The sequence below is a fragment of the Cavia porcellus genome, unplaced genomic scaffold (assembly GCF_034190915.1).
Source record: "Cavia porcellus strain 051 isolate PalLab524CR breed Dunkin Hartley unplaced genomic scaffold, mCavPor4.1 scaffold_6, whole genome shotgun sequence".
NCBI classification, from domain to species: Eukaryota; Metazoa; Chordata; class Mammalia; order Rodentia; family Caviidae; genus Cavia; species Cavia porcellus.
Genome location: NW_026947489.1, coordinates 58,604,283 through 58,623,650, shown reverse-complemented (window position 1 = coordinate 58,623,650; position 19,368 = coordinate 58,604,283). Strand labels below are relative to the sequence as shown.

At 41.1% G+C, this 19,368-nt stretch overlaps 1 pseudogene; it reads left to right on the top strand.

Moving 5' to 3' along the window:
• Window positions 1-14,078: 14,078 nt before the first annotated feature.
• LOC100717273 (tubulin alpha chain-like) lies at window positions 14,079-16,226 on the top strand (annotated as a pseudogene).
• The last annotated feature ends 3,142 nt before the right edge of the window (window positions 16,227-19,368 follow it).

The following is a 19,368-nucleotide window of genomic DNA, read 5'->3' as shown; positions in this document are numbered from 1 at the left end:
TTTTTTAGTTGGGTCTTTCTCAGGTTTTGGTACTAGAGTGATATTTGCTTCCAGGAATGACTTAGGAAGGATTGCTTCCCTTTCAATTTCATTGAATAGTTTGAGGAGTGTCGGTATTAGGTCTTCTTTGTATTTCTTGTAGAATTCTGCAGTGAATCCATCTGGGCCTGGGCTCTTCTTGGTGGGCAAGGACCCAATTACATTCTCAATTTCAGTAACCGAGATTGGGTTATTCAACAGTTTTACATCCTCTTGATCTAGCTTTGGCACTTCATATGCTTCTAAGAAACTGTCTATTTCTTCTGTGTTATCAAACTTTTGAGAGTAGAGGTTTTCAAAATAGGTGTTGATGATCTTCTGTATTTCTATTGGGTCTGTAGTGACTTCTCCTTTTTCATTTCTTATTGCATGAATTTGAGCTTTTTCTTCCCTTTTTTTGATAAGGTTGGCTAGGGGCTTATCGATTTTATTTATTCTTTCAAAGAACCAACTCTTTGATTTGTTGATCCTTTGGATTGTTTTCTTAGTCTCTATTGCATTGATTTCTGCTCTGATTTTTATAATTTCCTCTCTTCTTTTGGCTTTGGGCTTGACTTGCTCTTCTTTTTCTAGCTGTTTGAGGTGTAGCATCAAGTTATTTATTTGTATTTGTTCTGTTTTCCTGATGTGGGAACTCAGTGCAATAAATTTTCCTCTCAGGACGGCTTTCATTGCATCCCACAGATTCCGGTAAGTTGTATCTGCATTTTCATTTTCTTTTAGGTATTGTTTGATTTCTTCTTTAATTTCTTCTGTGACCCACTGATTACTCAAGAGTGTGTTATTCAGTTTCCATGTGTTTGTGGGATTTTTGCGGTATCTTTTATCATTAATTTCTAATTTCAGAGCGCTGTGATCCGATAACATGCAAGGGATGATTTCAGCTCTTTTGCACTTGTTTAAATATGTTCTATGAGCTAATATATGGTCTATTTTAGAAAATGATCCATGTACTGCTGAGAAGAATGTGTATTCTGATGTTGTTGGGTGGAACATTCTGTATATGTCTATCAAACCCATTTGTTCACAGGTATGATTCAGTTCTGTTATTTCTTTACTCATTTTCTGTCTGGTCGATCTGTCCCTTGGTGTCAATGGCGTATTAAGGTCTCCCGTTACAATTGTGTTACTGATAATTTGAGTTTTCATTTCTGTTAATAATTGTTTTATATAACTGGGCGCTCTGGAGTTTGGTGCGTATATATTTAAGATAGTTATCTCTTCCTCTTGGAGTTTTCCCCTTACGAGTATGTAGTGACCTTCTTTATCCTTTATGGTCATTGTTGGTTTAAAGTTCACGTTGTCTGCAAACAGAATGGCTACTCCTGCCTTTTTTTGGATTCCTGCTGCATGAAGAATTGTTTTCCATCCTTTGACTTTCAGTCTGTGAGTATCCTTCTGGGTTAGATGGGTTTCCTGTAAACAGCATATGGTTGGATTTTGTTTCTTGATCCATTCTGCTAGTCTGTTTCTTTTGATTGGTGCATTGAGACCATTTACATTAATGGTTATTACTGTTAAATGCTGGTTTATTGTTGACATGTTATCTCTCTGCTGTTGCATCTTTATCTTTCTGTTCTGTTTAATTATCTGCTTTGCTTAGTGGTTTTTTCCTTTGTGTATCTAAACTGTCTTTCAATATTTTTTGCAGGGTTGGTTTGGTGTTCATGAAGTTCTTCAGCTGTTCTTTGTCATGGAAGTATCGTATTTCACCATTAATTTTGAATGATAGTTTTGCAGGATACATCAGTCTAGGTTGGAAATCATTTTGCTTTAGGATCTGGAATACTTCACTCCATGCTCTTCTTGACTTTATTGTTTGTGCTGAGAAGTCTGCTGTGATTCTGATAGGTTTTCCTTTATAAGTGATCTGTCTTTTCTCTCTGACAGCTTTTAATAATCTATTCTTGTGTTGGATTTCTGGGATGGTGATTATTATATGTCTGGGTGTAGTTTTATTTTGGTTATGACTATTTGGAGTTCTATATGCTTCACTGATCCTGATGTCAGTTTCTGATCTCATGCTTGGGAAGTTTTCAGCTATTGCTTCTCTAAATATCCTCTTGATGTCCTTTATGTTGTCTCCTTCTTTTTCATTAATCCCTATCATTCTTATGTTATTCTTCTTTGCATCATCTTGCAGTTGTTGAATTGTTGTTTCCTGATTCCTTGTTATTTTTAAAAGATCTTTCCTTTCCTGTTCACTAGCTGCAATCCTGTCTTGAAGGTCTGAAATTCTATCTTCACTTTCATTAAGGCGGTTTTTACAACTTTCAGTGGAGTTTTTTATTTCCTGTATATCTCTGTGCATCTGCATTATGTATTCTGTTTGTTTCTTATATTGCTCTTCTAGGGATTCTATCTTTTTGTTTAGTTCCTCCAATTTTTTATCTGTGTTTTCTTTAGATATATTTAGAATCTCTTTCATTTCTTTTATCATTTCTTCTTTTATCTGGGATATTATTTCGAGTTTGAATTTCTTTAAAGCTTCCTGGAGTTGCTTGTCAACTTCAGTAGCTATTGTGTCTAATATATGAGGAGGATGGGATATATTTTCTTCTAAATACACTTCTGCTAGGGTTTCCTGAGATGAGCTGGAGGTTTGAGGTTGTAATTTGGTCTTTCGTTTTGTCATTTTCCTATATTTCTGTGTTTCAAGTGTTATTTGAAAGCCTCCTCAGGATCTGTTGAAAATCCCCTTATATGTTTGCAGCTACTGAGACTCTGGCACCGCGCTACCCCAGGCCATTGGGCCTGCAGAACCAATGGCCCTTCTCTGCTTGTTCAGAACTCCGCGGTTCCAGACAAGCTGGGCCTCAGGGACATTGTGCGCCCACCTGCCCCTTGGTAGATCCACAGCTCTTGGATCGCAGCCGGGTTAGGGTACTCACCACAGATCGCAGTGCCTCAGGAGCCTGTGATCCCTCCCTGCTTGCAGAGATATCCACAGACCTCCAGACAAAGGAAGGGCCTCCTGCGGGCACTCCGGATCTACCCAGCTCCTCCTCCGCACGCAGATGGCTGTGCGCGGCTGGGCACAGGCCGAGGTGCCTCAGGAACCCGGGACCCCTCCTCCTCCAGACAAAGGAAGGGGCCTCTGCAGGCGCTCCGGATCCGCGCAGCTCCTCCTCCGCACACCGATGGCCAGGCGCGGCTGGGCACAGGCCGAGGTGCCTCAGGAACCCGGGACCCCTCCTCCTCCAGACAAAGGAAGGGGCCTCTGCAGGCGCACGGGATCCGCGCAGCTCCTCCTCCGCACACCGATGGCCAGGCGCGGCTGGGCCCGGGCGAGGTGCCTCAGGAACCCGGGACCCCTCCTCCTCCAGACAAAGGAAGGGGCCTCTGCAGGCGCTCCGGATCCGCACAGCTCCTCCTCCGCACACCGATGGCCAGGCGCGGCTGGGCACAGGCCGAGGTGCCTCAGGAACCCGGGATCCCTCCTCCTCCAGACAAAGGAAGGGGCCTCTGCAGGCGCACCGGATCCGCGCAGCTCCTCCTCCGCACACCGATGGCCAGGCGCGGCTGGGCACGGGCTGAGGTGCCTCAGGAACCCGGGACCCCTCCCCCTCCAGACAAAGGAAGGGGCCTCTGCAGGCGCACCGGATCCGCGCAGCTCCTCCTCCGCACACCGATGGCCAGGCGCGGCTGGGCACAGGCCGAGGTGCCTCAGGAACCCGGGACCCCTCCTCCTCCAGACAAAGGAAGGGGCCTCTGCAGGCGCACCGGATCCGCGCAGCTCCTCCTCCGCACACCGATGGCCAGGCGCGGCTGGGCACAGGCCGAGGTGCCTCAGGAACCCGGGACCCCTCCTCCTCCAGACAAAGGAAGGGGCCTCTGCAGGCGCACGGGATCCGCGCAGCTCCTCCTCCGCACACCGATGGCCAGGCGCGGCTGGGCCCGGGCCGAGGTGCCTCAGGAACCCGGGACCCCTCCTCCTCCAGACAAAGGAAGGGGCCTCTGCAGGCGCTCCGGATCCGGCGGCTCCTCCTCCGCACACCGATGGCCAGGCGCCGAAAAACTTCTTAAAAATAACAAAAACAAACAAACAGCAATAATACAAAGGCTAGAGGATGATAAGAGGATCTATAACTTAAGAATTAAGAACATAAAAGAAGAAGTAGGGACACAAACAAATGAACTACAAAAGCTATTCACAGAAATAATCCAAGAGAATTTCCCTAGTTTAGCAAAAGATAAAAATACTCAGATGTATGAGGCATACAGGACCCCAGCCACCTACAACCCAAACAGAGCTACACCCAGGCATATAATAATCAAAATTCCAGAAATCCAATGTAAGAACAGAATATTAAAAGCCATCAGAGACACAAAACAGATCACTTACAAGGGAACACCCTTCAGAATTACAGCAGACTTCTCGGCACAAACCATCAAATCATGAAGAGTGTGGGGGGAAATAATTCAAGCTTTGAAAGATAATAACCTCCAGCCAAGATTGATATATCCTGCACAACTGTCCTTAGAAATTGATGGAAAAACAAGGTGCTTGCAGGATAAAGAGGAACTAGGGGAATTTGCAACCACCAATTCAACTCTACAGAGAATACTGGAGGATATTCTAAAAAAGGAAAATACCAAGATTCGAGAAATAGTGGCAGAGAGGCCACAATGAATGGAGCAGAAAGCAAAATGAAGAAGACAAACTGACAACAAATGACAGAAAAAGAGCTCAACAGAAATGAGGCAGAGATCGGATGGTAGGAACAGCTATTTTGGAGAAAACAAGACATAATAGCTAGTGCTGATTTAGTATCATCTTGTTTTGAAGTCCCATCAAACTTGTATTCTTCTGTCTCCATCGGTCTTAAAAGGTTGTATCTTATTGGATTTTATTATATATGATAATATAAGCAAAAACTTTTATAGACAAGGAAATTATACAGAAACCATTGTTCATTTAATGTTAATTGGTTCTAAATACCCTGTAATAATGTCATTCTCTTGAATGGTTTTATAGTGTCTTGATATGTTTGGTGCTACAGTATACAAAGTTATACTCAAAGATTTCAAGGAAAGAAACACTATGGTAACTATTTTTATTTCAGGATATCTTGTGGTGAAACCCTATTTTGCCTAAATGGTTTTGTTTTAGCCTGCGCTGTCCTGTTGTTATGCCTTCTTTTATCTCAATCCCTTTTTTTAATTATTTACTTTTTATTTTTATCTTTTTAATTAAGGGAAAAATAAACAGAAAATGGCAGGATACATTATAGTAACCTACTTTGATTTCCTATTAACTTGATTTGAAATCCTGTATTGCCCTCACCATCTTGTTTTGACTGATTTTCCTCTATTCTGCTTTGCTTGATAGTACCAAGTTCAAAAGTGTAGGCAACAACTGTGAAGACAAGAAGATTCATTATGATGCCCATTCTGATTGACTATTATCTTCTTTTAAAGTCCTGCAATGTCTCCAATGCTTTATATTTTATTCTTTACTGTTTCGTTCAATTTTACTATAACTGATGATATAGGCAATTCTTCTTAAAATAGCAAGAGGCAGTATGGTAACCATTGTTGATCACCTTGTATTTTGTTTTTTACATTATTATGTCCATCCTTTTAATTTGACTGACTCTGTTCTGATATGTCACATTTGGTCTTACTCTCTTCAAAAAAGAAAAAAGAACTGTGGGAGTAATAACCCAAAATGTGTAATTGTGATTGTACAAAAGAAAAGAAAGTGCTCTAAATGTTGTAACTGCATATATGTTTAAGTGAATAAGATAGATAATCATATTACTGAGTTATTTGGATCATTGAACAAAACTGGTTGCACTCTCACTGTTTGAAAGTCCACTTTATATGCTTTAATTTTGTAACTTGAACAACTATTTCTAAGATGAGAATATGTAATCTATTAACTAGTGATTTCTTGCTGTTTATATTTTAAATTTTGTATTCTTTGTACCCTTTTTCTGTTTTTTCTTTTTCTCCTTAAATAAAGAAAATATGGACAGCTATTTTGAAGAGAAAGAGATAATATGGCAGCCATTGTTGACTTCCCTATTGTTTGGTCTTGAAGACCTAAAAATCCTTCATCATCCTGTTCTGATTAGTTTAGTACTATAATGTTCAGTCTGTATTCACTGTGTGTAAAGATGTGGACAACTATTTGGAAAAAACAAGAGACAATATTATAGACAACGAAGATCTCCAGTGGACTTGCTTTGAAATCTGTGTTTCTTAAAAATGTTTCTTTATGATCTGTTTTGCTCTGTTTAATTTTACCCTCTTTAAAATAAAAAGAAATTAACATAAGAGGTATTAATTGTGGGCTGGGCAACATAAATCCTAAAATGTTCCTTTTTGTGCCACAGCACAAATCCTTTTACAATAAGACAGCTAGGTCATGTAGATGGGGAAGCCTTCTCTTTTGGACCTAAAGAAGCAGCTTTCTACAGAGGTTAATGTTTGGAGCCCATCCTGAGTTTTCACAATCAGGATCTTCTACAGTACATAGTGCACAGAAAAGCACAAACAACACTGTTAGAGAACTGTAGTGTGAAGGCTAATCCTATCCACATCTCACAATTCATAGTGTCCTAAGTCACTTTCCTCGTTTCTGGAACAAAATACCTGATACCCACGACTTCAAGGAGGAGAAATTCATTTGGGATCATGATCTTTAGAGGATTCAGTCCACAATCGGCTGGCTCCAAGGTAGGAAAGGTATAGTGGGAGGGTCTGGTAAAAGAAAGCTACTACTCACATCATGGGTGCAAGAAAGCAGAGAGAAAATGGAGGAGCAGCTAGGAAGATGGACCCTTCTGGATCTCAGTGCTCATAACCTGCCTCTTCTGACCAGGCCCCCGCTCCTAACAGCACTTTCTCCTCTAAACCCACAGTATACTCACCTTCCAAAATTCTGACCTCTGAACACACAAGTCTTTGGGACCATCTAGAGCTAAACCATAGCCCATAGACACTTCAAATTTGTGTTTCTAAAGTATGAATAACAAGACTCTCTCCTTTACTGACGTGGTAAATACACTATAGTGCCCTCTTTTTAAATAAATATTTATATTAGCGAATGTATGTGGTACATAATGTTCACATTACTTGTGAGAAATGGGTGCATGGACGTGTACCTTTTCTTCATCCCTTTGTCTTCCCTCCCTCACACTTCCCTCCATCTCTTCATCTCCCTGCCATTTCAGAAAGATCTATCTACCTATGTTCTATTATCTCCCTTTTATTTTTCTCTTTACTTATAATTTGAGTTTCTCATGTAAGATAACCCAGGGGATATTTAAACTCATGTTTCTGATTTATTTCACTTAACATTATGGTCCAAGATGTATTTTTTCCTAGAAATGACTTAGGTTTGTCTTTTGTGGAAGATTAGTGCTCCACAGTCTATAGAAACCACATTTTCTTTATCCATTCATCCATTGATGGACAGGTAAGCCCCTTTCAAGATTTAGTTATGAACTGTGTTGCTCTAAACATGGATGTGCATGGATCTCTATAACATGATGTGTCTAACTGTTTGGGGAAATACCTACAAAAGAAATAGCTGGGCCCAGTGGAATTTCTAGTTTCAGTTTTTTGAGGAATCTCCAAAACATGCTGATGCCTTCTTAACTGGCTCTGGCCTTGCCCATTCCTAAATGAATTCTGATCTCCTCTCCAGTTTACATTTTGATGCTCTAAACCCAAGACCCTTAGAATGGGCTGTACTTGGAGACAGGGTCTTTGAGGGCTGACAAAGGGTTAAAAAAAAGCATGTACTGTTTGGTGTGGGGACCGATTCAACCTGACCAGGGTTCCTTATAACAAGAGGAAATGTGAAACAGAGAGTTATCAGGAGAGAGAGCACAAAGGAAGGCCACGAGAGAACAGTGAAGGGTACCATCGACAAGCCAAGAGACATGCCTGAGAAGAAACCAGCCCTTTCACACCCCATCTTGGCCTTCCATGCTCCAGACTTACAAGAAAACAATGTTTTGTTGCTGAAGTTACCTGGATGACGGTATTTGTCACAGCAACACCAGGACACTCATGCACTAGGGATCCACCTTCACCTGCTCATTAACCCAACTGCTGTTCACTTAGAAAGCCTGAGATTTTTCTCCTAAAATCATCAAAAGACTAGATTCTGGTGCCCAGAAGCTTACCCCAAGCACTTCAGTACTCAGGTTTCAATTATTGGTCTCTATCTATCTATCTGTCTATCGTCTCTCTATCTGTATCTTTTATTTTCTTCTCCTTCTCCTTCCCATGCTGTTTCTGCTCTACCACTCATTCTTATTTGTCAAGTTTCTTACTTCAGTTATGCTGGGACATTTTTCAAGTTAGCTAAATTTTCTAAAGAATTTTTATATGTTGTGCACCTTTCAGCTTTCATAAAGGAGTTTTCTCACTCACTTGTGAAATCTGTTAGCTGGTTTTGCTAGTGGTCTTCAGGTCACATCCCCAAACTTATAAACATAAATATCTTGATGATTACTAGGACCTGAGAGAGCAAAACATCAGCTCCTATTGAGGTTAATGTTTTCGAGATTTCCAGAGGTAATGCTGAATGCTAGGCTACAATGATGCCCTTTTCTTCTGCTGCTAAGAAAAGCCCCTCCAGGCCAAACACTGGCATATACCCAAACCCTGAGCCACCCATGGGAGCTCCATCAGCCCCCTCCCCCTCTGCTGTTCTGCACACCACACTCAGGGCTCACTCAGGCATCTGCCACACAGTCACGTTCAGCCAGAACAAAACCTAGTGATGCTGCAGCCACTAGATCTACACAGCCTGCACTGCAGAACCTAAGGTCCCAGATTAAACTTTTGGGAAGAGCACTGTGCTGTCACTGTGCCTCTTCTTGCTTTCTCATCAATAGTGAAAGAACCCAAAGAGCTTCCTACTGATGTTAAAGAAACACTTATCTCCCCTCTAAAGTCCAGTGCAGTGCTTGAGTGACAACCAGCCTCATGAATGAACAACTTGGGTCATGACCAGAATTGTAGGTTTAACTTAGAACCAAAATCTTGGGTTACAGCCCAAATACCAGCTGCTTATGCAGCTGTAAACAAAGACTCGAGATGCCAGAAAAGCATGTGCAAATGTACACATAAGCATCAGTCTGAGTCCAGTGCATGTGTTTGTGGACACAATTTTGGTCAGTGCTTTATAAAATCCTACATTTACTGCTATCAAAATGGCCCACAGAAGGAAAAGATACAAAGAAGAAAGGGAGGATAAAGAAAGCAATCACAATTGAAAAGAACAACAAAATTGTGGAGAATATGAGAGTGGTGTTTATGTGACTGACCTCAGTAATATCCATCATCTCAACAATCTTAAAAAGACTTGTATTAGGAAGTTAGTGTGGCCAAAGGTGGTACTCAAATTAATGTCACAATCAACAGTGTTAGGTGAGATAGACAGGCCAAAAAGCCCATTATTAATGTGCATAAATGAAAGGCAGATGGCAGGTTATGGTCTATCTGAGTCTATATTTGTGAGAAAGTTAGGGCTACAAAATCAGATCTTAGAAAAGATGATCCACTGACACGTGATAATGGTGAAACATATTATGCCAGAAAGGGGTGGTTTCACAATTTTAAAGTGAGAGCTGGGATTCATAACATAACTAGGTAGGGTAAAGTAGTCAGTGCTCATAAAACGACTGCTGAAAATTACATACACCACCCTAAATGATGATACAGAAACGGCTTTTGCTCTCATCAAGTTTTCAGCTGTGATGAAACTGGCCTTTTCTAGAAGAACACACCTAGAAGAACAGATATTAGCCAGGCACAGAAGGAAATGCCAGACCTCGCACAGAAGGAAATGCCAGACCTCTAGCCTGTGAAGGTTAAACTTATTGTCACCTGCCAATGTAAGTGGTGGCTTGCCTTGTCACTCTGAGATCCCTACAGCGTTCAGAAAACATAAAGTCATGAAGAATGGGCTAGGGGCTATGTGGAAATCTAGCACAAAAGCCTAGATAACAAGAGTAGTTTTTCTTGAGTGCATCTGGGAAACTTTCTATCCTACTATTAAGAAATATCTAGAGGAGAAAGGTTTATGACTCAAGGCTCTCTCATTGTGCCCAACACTCCTGCTTGCTCACAATATTTGGAAGAATTGACTGAAGAATTCCCATGGCTCTTAATTGAGTTCCTCCCACATAACACAACTCCTCTACTACAGCCTAGGGACCAGAAGGTTATAGCTGACTTCAAGAAGCTATGCACCAAGAACTGTTCCTGGAGTCCTTCAGATGGCCTCAGATACATATTTAACTCTTAAAGAGCTCTGGAAGGAACATTACAAGATGGTTTCCTTAGAGGGTTAAGAAATCCTGGGGCCATGTCTCTCTGAGGATACTGAGATCTGCCTATAGAAAGTGTGGCCTAAAATTACACAGGAGGAATTTTGAAGGCTTTATTGAGGTGCCTGAGTTTTCCACTGATCCTTCAATTGGTCGATGACATTGTCACGATAGCAGGGTTCATAGGCTTGCAGATGGACAGACAGTGGTGATGTTGAGGAACGGTTTACAGACGGTCAGCAACTTTTGGCTGAGCGCCAGAGAATGGCAGCTAAGGAGACTTCTGGAGAGCAGGGAAAGTATCAATAATCAATGCATCAAAGTTCTCTGAAGTGAAGGAAACCCTGAAAAAATGGACACAGTTGCAATCATCTGTAGAAAAGTTCCACCCAGAGAAAAAGTAATCATTGCATTCACTTGCTTTATGAGAATGTCATACTACAGAACAATACTAAAGAAAATATAGAAACAAACTTTAGACCAATTTTTAGCTCTGAAAATGTTGAGATCTAGTGAGCCAGAAGCAGTCCCAATGTGCTACAGACTCTCCCAAGAAGAACGAGGACACCAGAGAGCCGGATTCCTGATGGTCCTAAGGATAAGGACTCTCCTTCCAAACAATAACCACCTCCATTTCATCCTCACTTTCTGCAAGCCAAAGGTACCAACATGAATGGTGAGCACAATATGAAACTGTGGTATCTGGTAAATCAGGCACATTTTATAATTTTTTGGTGAATATACTAAAAAAATTATTGGTGTTTATGGTAAATTATGCATACCACGCAACACTTTTTATCCTGAAAGGTAACAGGTACTTTGGGAGAGTCAGAATAGAATACAGATATTTCCATTATTTCTTATAGGAAATATAGTCTTGACTTACAACCAACTTGAGTTAAAGTCAGCCCTTAAGAACAAACTGAGTTCCTAAGTCAAGGGACCACTGTACAACATTTCTTTTCACATTGCATTCCTCTTTTAGATCAAAAAATAGCTGAGAAAGCTAAAAACAGCCAAAGCATCTGGCTGCTTTCAAGGCTTGTCCTGAACCTGGGAGTCTGAGCAGGTGTGATGAGATAAAAGTCATTCGTGAGAGTGATTATGTTTTTGGGCATCATTGTTTATATCAAAGGGGAAAAAAACTCTCCAGGCTGAGATTTGGATGGGAAAGCAGCCTAGTTCTTTTTCCATACTGCTTTGAATAATTCAGATATGCAAGATAAATAACATTAACACTTTCTGAAGCCATCAGGCACCAACAAGTATAAAGAAATCATTATTTTTGCAAGATTCTCAAAGGATCTTAAATTGGAAATAAAATTATTCCTAAGAAGTAACTTAAGAGCTGAACCATAGTTAAACTTTGATTGGATGTTGAAGACTGAGCAGACAAAGTTAATATCTGTTTTCCCATATGGGGACAGTACTCTCATTGTGAATTTATGGTAAGGCTGCAACAATGACCCTGCCTGTAGCAGACAAACAGAGGGAGGGCAGGCATGAGTGTAGGCTGCGGAAGCCAATCTGCCCAAGTTCTCCTCAGACACAGCCACTCACACACTCTGCAACCTTGGGGTAATTATTAAAACCTCTCTTAGTTTCTCCTGTGCAGACTAGGGATAAAAATAGTGCAGACTTCTGCAGTGCTAATAATTGTTCTAATGGTGCTTGGCTCAAATGTTAGTTCCGTTTGCATCTGTTTAATGAAATAAATACACACAGAGAGCTTTTCTGTGTTTGGCTATTTTAGGCCAATCCTAGAAGTAGAATCACATAGCAATTGTCCCCTCCCCTGGGTCATTTCACTCAGCATGAGTCCTCTATGTTTATCCACGCTGATATAGAACATCCTTCATTTTTAAAACCAAAGAGGACCCCATTGTTTGTAGAAGTTCATTTTCAAAGGTATTGAAAATAGTTAAGCCCATAAAAGCAGAAAGTGCAATGGTTATTTCCAAAAAAATGTGGTAAGGAAGTTGGAAAATTGTTGCTTAAAGTATGTAAGGTTTTGGTAACGCTGGACAGATAGATGCTGATGATTTGCTGCAGAGCATAGCACCTATACATGAGATCATAATGCTGTATACTTGAACAGAACTCATGTTAAGTGTTCTGCACACATACACACACACACACACACACACACACACACACACACACACACAGATACACATGCACACATGTACAACCAAAGAACACAGGCAATTTTTGGAGTGGATCAATACATTTACTACCTTGATGGTAGTGATGATAGCACTGGTATCTGCATATGTTCATAATCATAAAAATGTATAAATTAAAATGTGGGAATTTTTGTGTATCAGTTATACCTCAGTAAAGCTCTAAAACATAAGTAACGTGCAAGTAGCAGTGAGATTAAGCAGCACCAATTTCTGCTGTCAGTAGTGAGTAGGAAATTGAGTGGTTCTGTATAGGTTACCAGACCCTTGAAAGTACCTCACTTTCCTCAGGTGCCAAATGAAACACTCGCTCACCCTAGAAAAGCTTGATAATTCTTTGTTATTCATCAAAAGCAGTGATGTCATGAATCTAATACATGCTGTCACAAGCACCTTTAAATGGCATGTCTGAAAGACTGCACGAGATTCATCAGACCACACACCTTCCAACAAGATAAAACTTGGACTGCGATTCAACAACTAATAAAATACAATGAACATAGAAAAGGCATTAAATTGTGATGTGGTTACTTCTTTTTTAGTGGCTACTGAAGAAATTCTGTGAATTAAAAAGGAGAGAGGCTGGGGCAGAAGCAGCACCAGGTACCTCACTGGGGACCAAATGTCTTTGTCATCAATCAAAGATGGGACAGGCTTCTCTGGAGCCTGATGGATGAAGTCTTCCCAGCAGTAATTTCTGTGTGTGAAAAATACCCTGTGTCTGCTCTTATCACTGTGTTCCATAATAAGCCCAGAGCTCACTCAAACATACAAAGCCTGCGCTTCTAGTGAGGCAAGAAGTGGAGGAAGGGGAGGACTAATCTGGTCCAAAAGGCTGTCCATAAATCCCAACTCAGGGAAAGAGAGGGTAGGAGATGCATTCCCAGTGGCCCTTGGCTTGGCACTGAGTTAAAGGACAGTACGCTTCTGGGACATCCTGTCCTCAGCCCTCTCACATGCTTACAGTCTAAGTGAACATGTGCAACTACTGGCCAGGGCTGCATGTTGGAACCAGAGGGAAGAGAGTCACTGGATTCCAGATCACAGTGAAATTTGGAGAGACATTGTGTGTCATGAGTTCTTTCTCACTTAATATGTCTGTTACTTAAAAGCTAGGATGCACTGACATTTTATTCAAGGCATATTGAAAGTCTTTCAAGATGAAAGTGAAGGTCATGCTTTCATGGAGTGATGTTCACTGGACTGTTTGTAAGACATCATTGTTTCCCAATTTCTCTGCTCCAGCAAGACTTTTGCATTGGCTGGATATCTCTTCCATGGTCAGATGGTATGAACAAATAACTCAGTTTCCATGATGCAGAAACTGAGACTCTATCATCTCTGCTTTTGGACAACATGACATCATTTTTATGTGTTCTTAAAGGAAGAGGTTATACACAGTTTGGGGGGAGACTGGGTTATTTATCCTTTTAGAAGTCACCCTAAGTCATCACTAAAATATCAAATGGAGTGCATTACTTAGCTCACTGTTAGCTTGTCAATGGCAGAGCCTGGGACCTGTTGTCTACTCTATGCCTTCACCCCCTAACCTGTAGATACCATGCATGAGTACATCTCCACCCTTGTTGTCCAGTCTGATGTCCACATTGGCAATGCCTTCTGGAAATTACACTGCCTAGAACAGGACAACCAACCTGATGGCCAGATGCCAAGTTCCAAGATCCTTAGGGGAGGAGGCAAATCTTTCAACACCTTCTTCAGTGAGACTGTTGCTAGCAGCATGTGCCCAGGGACGTTTTTACAGACTTGAAACCCAAAGTCATTAATGAAGTTTGCACTGGTACCTACCACCAGCTCTTCCATCCTGAGTAGCTTGTCACAGGCAAGAAACAGGCTGCCAACAAACATGCCCATTAACACTGCACCATTGGCATGGAAACCATTGACTTCATCTTGGACTGAATTCATAAGCTGGATGGGAAGTGCACAGGTCTAGAGGGAATTTTAGTTTTCCACAGCTTTGGTGGGACAACAGGCTCTGGATTCTCCATCCCGCTGATATAAAGTCTCTCTGTTGACTATGGCTGGAGTTCTCCATTTACCCAGCCCTAAGGTATTCACAGCTGCCAGTAAGCCCTACAACTCTATCCCCACTACTCATATGTTACAGTTAATACATGGTGTCAATATAAGCAGTTTAGAAGTTTAATTAAGAGACTCATCAGGGGGCCAGGGTTCTTACTTTTTAAATATCCTCCTCCTGTGCAAGGAAGGCAAGGAGATTTTGTCAGTGTTACACCTGCCCTGTAGAGGGGCGTGGCCTGTGTACCATATTAGCCAGAAGAGGTTTGTTTCTTCTTTGTGCTCTGGTTGCTGCCTTGAAGTGTTGCCCCTGTGCTATGCCATCCTGCCTTGGAGCCAGCTGAAACCTCCAGAAATTCTAAACCAAATAAACCTATCCTTCCTTTATTTGGGGTGTCAGGTGTTTTGTCCCAGCAGTGACAGAAAAGTAAAAGTAACCAAGAAAACATGCCACCTTGGAATGATCTAATTGTGATGTCATAGTAAACAAAAAGACCATCTATGACTTCTGTCATACAAAGCTTGAGATTGAGCATCCAGCCTACTAACCTTACCTGCCTAATCAGCAGTCTTCCATCACTACTTCCCTTACATTCAGTGGAGCCCTGTATATTAACCTAAAAGATCTCTAGATCAATTGGTACCCTATCATCACATCCAATTCCCTCCAAGCACATATGCCCATTATCTCTGTAGAGAACTTCTACCATGAAGAATTTTTTGCATCAGAGATCCTCAATGCTTCCTTTGAGCCAGGCAACCAGATGGGGAATATGACCTTCACCATGATAATTACATGGCTTGGTGCCTGTCCTAAAACGATGTGATGTCCAAAGATGTCAATGCTACCATTGCCACCATCAAGACTAAGTTTAACATCCAGTATGTGGATGTGTGCCACAGTGGCTTCAAAGTTGGCATTAATTACCAGCCTCCCACTATGGTGCTTGGTGGAAACCTGGCCAAGATACAGCAGGCTGTGTGCATACTGAGCAATACCACAACCCACGCTCACTTGAACCACAGATTTTATCTCTGATGTACACCAAGAGTTCCTCTGTTCACTGATACCATTACCAGATTTTGGAGTGTGGGAGTCTTCTTCAGGATGTTGCTAGGCTTTTTCTGTCCTGAGCAAAGAATTGGCCAAGTGCAAACAGTCACAAAGTTTGATTACAGTTATGAAAAGAAACAGGCAAAGCAAGTGTGGGCCAAGTAAAAGTAGGAAAAGAAGTACACCCTAAGTCCCATGAGGATGGGACACATGCAACGGAGAACATGGTGGCAAAAACTCAGCGGGGTTTGTCCTCTTGGTATCACTCAATGCTTCAAGATGACATCAGGTCTAGACCACTCATTCTAAAGTCTGCTTGAGTTCTCATAAGAAGCCCATTTGCAGGGCCTTACAAGCCATGCTGCACATGTGTCCTGGGATTTTGTAATCCCAGATAGCTTTGCCATGTCCTGATCTCCCATCTCTATATGCATGAGTAAGAGGATTGAGGAAGGAGAGTTTTCTGAGATCAGAAAGGACATAGAGGCCTTAGAGAAGTGTTGTAAGGATGTTGGCATGGATTCTTTAGAAGGAGAAGGTCAACAGGGTGGGGAATGCTTATCCATCCTTTCCAGCCCTTGCAGTCTGCCATATTCCCAGAACGTCACTTAGAGCATAACACTAAGCTTTCTGGTTAGATCATCTTCACTTAATCATGTCTGTGGCCTTCTGGATCACATCTCTTTTCCACTTGTACTTCTATGACTTTTTCATCATTTATTAAAGAAAAGCTTTGAGGAAAAATATCACGTAAATATTGCTGCTCGTAAAAGACACTGAGGAAAATTTAATGCATAGTACTATGGTAAAAAAAAATTGGAAAAGAATACCTCGTCTATGATTCCAACTATACAATTTGAAAAAAAAAAACTGCCAGTCTTTTGCTGGAGACACCAAAAGACTGGCAGGGTCTAGGAGAAAGGGGGATGAATAAGAGGAGCACAAAGGATTTCTAGTGCAGTAAAACTATTCTGTTATATAATAAAACTAACCAGAACAGTACAGTGAAACCATTCAGCATGCATATGTCATTACACACTTTTTCAAACACATTGAACATGCAAGTCTAAGAATGCATCTTAATGTAAAACCATGGACTTTAGATGGTCATGACGTGTCACTGCAGGATCCTCACTTCTACCACAGTGCACCAATCTGATGTGGTGTGCCAGTGGGGACTGTTGGATGTATGGCAGCAAAAGATAATTGGAATGCTCTGTCTTTCTGCAAAATTTTGCTGTGAATCTAAAATATAAAACCTATCAAACATTATTAAGTTAATGATATTCCAGTTAACTCCAGTTTCTATAAAATATATTAAACACTGATCAGTGAAACACAGGTTGGTTATAACCTGAATCAAAACACATGGTAAATTGCTTATTTTGTATATGATTTTAACCTTTCCTTAAGTATATTAATATCTAGGAAAGTCACTATTTTACTTCTAACATATTTTCCTGCACGTAATGGCTCAGATTTGATACTGGTTGAAGAACGTATTAAGTGATAGACAAATCTTTTAGTTACTTTCTTGTAATTCACAACTCAAAGGAGGAGAGGTTATTTTGGTTCATGTTTTAAAGCATAGTTGGCTGGCTCCAATGAAGGAAGGTATGACAGTAGAACAGGGGGAAGGAAAGGGTGCTAATATCATAGCAACCCGGAAGCAGAGAGAAGAGAAAAGCCCAGAATCCAGGAGAGAGAGACACATGAAGTCACCCACCTCTGCTGACCAAACCTGACCTTCTGACACCAAATCAGCTCTATTGCCCTGTAATTCAATCTCCTTTCAAACCTCTTGCTAATGAGCACGTGAGAATTTTGCAGGACATCTAGGTATAAATCACTTCCATATCTAATGGTTCAGCAAGATCTGAGATCAGAGGGCAATGAGAAAGGAAAATAAATTCCTTTTATGACAAAGGAAGCAATAGCCAGAGGAAGGAAGAAGGGGAAAGATGTAAGAAGAGGAAGCCACAGTCAGCCTTACTGCTAGGGAGGAGGATCAAGCAGGCCTTGCGGTCATACATTTCTTTTGGCACCCACTGAATAATTGTTAAGTGAGAACATTAGAGATTTTGCTATGGCAGGGTGTGAAATGATGAGGCCATTTGGGGCTCACAGAGCCATCCAGCCATCACACAGACATTTGCATGGGTGGTTTAGTAGGTTTCTTGGGTTGTTTCATTTTAAATCTCAAGTTTGCCAACAACTTTAAATCTTAAGTCCAACTTTAATTAAACCTATTGAAGAGCAAAACACAAGCAGCTTTAAAGGTCCTCTGTTTTGGTTCATAAAATCTCAGTGCAACAAACTAGGAAATATTCAATTATTCCAAGGACACCATAAACATTTTATGGCTTGGTCCTGTTTTTCCCCTTAGGTCTTTCTAGGGTATGGATGTCTGGTCTGCATACTGCCTCTCCTCTTCTCCCATAGTAGCTGATCTTTTTTATGGACTTGAAAGATGAAATTCCTTCTCAATTCACACTCTCTTTTTATACCAGTGCTCTCAGGAGGCAATGCAGGGAGGGGAAGAAAATGCTCTCGACCACATGTATATTGTTCCAAAATATCCAAAGGATCAGGAGACATGAGGCTCCCTCCCTGTGTCATACACAGATGAGGGAGGGACTTGGCCTGCTGAGGGTACAAAGTACAGGGACCAGTGAGCTAGAGTTGGTGCTCCTCAGCAAAGAGATGGATATGGAACTATTCTAGGTTTAAGAAGATTAACAAAATAAAACAACTCATGTACTATGTAACTCTGACTTACATTCTTTGCAATGGAAGTGGTAATGGTGTTAAATCAATGTTTCTTATATTCCAAATGCAACTTTTCTGCAAGTTATAAATGGCTTTTTAAAAAATTAATAGAAAATTTCAGCTTAGTCTCAAAAAAGAATGGGAATAAAATCTAAAACTTCCAACCTTGTCAAGAGAAATAAGAACTATGAAAACATTCCGTTTTTAAGACGATAGTAAAGGAAATGATGCCTCCTGCCAGGAACCAGCTCAAGTCTGGGAGGCAGTGGCTAGCCCTGCCCCTGCACACATACCACCCACCATCTGGGATGTTTCTCACCACCAGTAGCCAGCACAGGCTGGGAAAAGCAGCAGCCAGCCCTGTACCTGCATATCCAATTGCCACCATTGGACACCCATAGCCAGCACTGGCCAGGAGAACCAAACAGGCAGAGAAATTGTAGCCAATGTGGCAAGTGTCTAGAACCCCACTACCCGCTACTCCAGAAGAATCCAGGAAAATGGCAAAATTAAGAAGCAAAAGCCTGTCTCTGGCCTCCAACCCATGCAGATAAAATCCAGAAGATGTAAAAACAGAAGAGATTGGGAGTTGCACACCTGAAGTTTCTAAAGTAATGGCAACTGAAGTAAAGAAACAACTTAATGAGGTAATAAAAGAAATTAGAACAGAAATTCTATCTCAGGTAAAAGAAGAAATGAAAAACATAATAAAAATTGTTAGTCATCTCTAAAGAAGACATACATAAAAATAGAGAAGCATAAGAAAATGAGGAAAACCTTGAATCAACAATAAAAGATTTAGAATGCATGAAACAGATTCAAAGAGATACCCAGGAAATTAAAAATTCCATTGAAAGCTGGCAAAACTGCTTGAAAGAAACTGAAGGTAGACTTTCAGACTTTGAAGACAGGTTTGCAGCTAGCAATCACAAAAGGAAAGAGCTCTTAAGTAACAAGGAACCAGGAAGTAACAATTCAGTACTTG